The sequence below is a fragment of the Orycteropus afer genome, unplaced genomic scaffold, assembly GCF_000298275.1.
Source record: "Orycteropus afer afer isolate SDZICR_OR568_19922 unplaced genomic scaffold, OryAfe1.0 scaffold00617, whole genome shotgun sequence".
Classification (NCBI taxonomy): Eukaryota; Metazoa; Chordata; class Mammalia; order Tubulidentata; family Orycteropodidae; genus Orycteropus; species Orycteropus afer.
This window is the reverse complement of record NW_006922204.1, coordinates 1,397,213-1,399,625: the sequence shown is the minus strand read 5'-3', so window position 1 is coordinate 1,399,625 and position 2,413 is coordinate 1,397,213.

Below are 2,413 nucleotides of genomic sequence, written 5' to 3'. Positions count from 1 at the left end.
GCTTGAGCCCATCGTCACAGCCACTCTGTCAATCCATGCCATTGAGGATCTTCTCCTTTTTCGCTGACCCTCTACTTTACCAAGCATGATACTTTTTTTTCCAGGGACCTGTCCCTTCTGACAGCATTGAAGAAGGAAGGCTGAAGGAACCCCTCACTGAAAACTATAAAACCTTCACAAGCTAACAGGCATGATTAAAGTAGACTTTAATGTTAGTGACTAACTCACTGTTTTTCCCTCCTTTATCATTTGCTTTCAAGTAAATAGTATAGCCAGCCTTCTTTTTCCACAGACGCTGAGTTCTTTAGATTTGTTATTTTCATTTATGTATTCTTTTAAGCATAACTCTCTCCCACGACTAGTTTCAGCTGAGAACCATAGCCTACAGCAAGATGACCCTGAGAAAGGAAACATGGAGCCTTGGTGCAACCAAGATAAAGGAGAAACGGAGATATCCCTGGTGGACCAAAAGGCCTGAGTGTGGCCACTACCATACTCCCCAGCCCCCAGTAGAGTTGACCTCTCTAGGCAGGTGTGAGGAACCTGCAGGACACTTCTCTTGACCAAGGACGGATTTTATCACTGACCAGAAGAATAACAGAGAGGTCACCAAGCAATAGCAACTCATCCCAATAACGAGAAGGAAACTTTATCAGCATTCCTCAAATCCTCCTACCCCCTCAGCCCAATTCCATTTAAAAACCCTAACAATTCCCCAGCTTGGGGAGACAGACACTTTAGAGAAACGGTTTTCACTGTCTCCTTGGGTATTGATACTCACTAAACCTTTTGTTTTCTCTCTTCAACCTGTTGTGATCATTGGCTCTTCGTGACGGGGTAAAGACCTTGTTTTCAACAACATGACCAAGATAGGTGAGATGAAGCCTGGCCATTCTCACTTCTAAGGAGCATTCTGATTGTACTTCTTCCAAGACAGATTTGTTTGTTCTTTTGGCAGTCATGGTGTTTTCAGTATTCTTCACCAACACCACAATTCATAATGCATCAATTCTTCTTTGGTTTTCCTGACTCATTGTCCAGCTTTCACATGAATGTGAGGCTACTGAAAATACCATGGCTCAGGTCAGACCTTAGTGTTCAAAGTGACATCTTTGCTCTGGAACACTTAAGAGGTTTTTTTTTTTTTTTTCCCCCAGCAGATTTGCCCTTTGCAATATGTTGTCTTATTTCTTGATTGCTGCTTCTGTGTGCATTGATTGTGGATCCAATTAAAATTAAATCCTTGACAACTTTAGTGTTCTCTGCATTTATCGTGATGTTTATTGGTTCAGTTGTAAGGATTTTTGTTTTCTTCAAGTTGAAGAATCCATACTGAAGGCTGTATTCTTATCTTCATCAGTAAGTGCTTCAAGTGCTCTTAGCTTTCAGCAAACAAGGTTGTGTCATCTGCATAGTGAGTCTTCCTCCAATTCTGATGCTGTGTTTTTCTTCAAATGATCTAGCTTCTCAGATTATTTGCTCAGCAAACAGTTTGAATAAGTATGGTGAAAAGATACAACCCTGATGCACACCTTTCCTTATTTTAAACCATGCATTATCCCCTTGTTCTGTTGGAACAACTGCCCCTTGGTCTTGTACTCGTTCCTCATGAGCACTATTAAGTGTTCTGGAATTCCCATTCTTCACATTGTTATCCATAATTTGTTATGATCCACAGAGTCAAATGCCTTCGCATAGTCAATAAAACGCAGGTAAATCTCTTTCTGGTATTCATTGCTTTCAGCCAAGATGTATCTAACATCATCAATGATATCCGTTGTTGCACGTCCTCTTCTGAATCCAGCTTGAGTTTCCAGCAATATACTGCTGTCAATATACTACTTCAACCATTTTTTAATTACCTTCAGCAAAATTTTACTAGCATGTGATATTAATGACATTGTTTGATAATTTCCACATGCTACTAGATCACCTTTCTTTGGAATGGGCATAAAGATGGCTCTTTTCCAGTTGGTTAGCCAGGTAGTTGTCTTCCAAATTTCTTGGCATAAACCCTTGTGCCGCCAGTGTTGCATCCATTTCTTGAAACATAATCAATGAATATTCCATCAATTCTTGGAGCCTTGTTTTTCACCAGTTCCTTCGGTTCAGCTTGGAATTCTTACTTGAATACCATCGGTTCTTGATCATATACTACCTCCTGAAATGGTTTGAATATCAACCAGTTCTTTTTGGTACAGTGACTGTATTCTTTCTCTCTTCTTCTTCTTTTTTTTTTTTTGCATATGAAAATACTTCTTTATTTTTTATTTAAGAGTTTGTTTTACATTCAACATTACGTGTACATTTAGTTTCACTCCCCATTTACCATGCCCAAACCTAACCCAGTCTCCTCCCCTCCCTGCCCAGTAACCCTCCCCCTGTGCCCCTCATAGTTACGCACTCCTGTTGT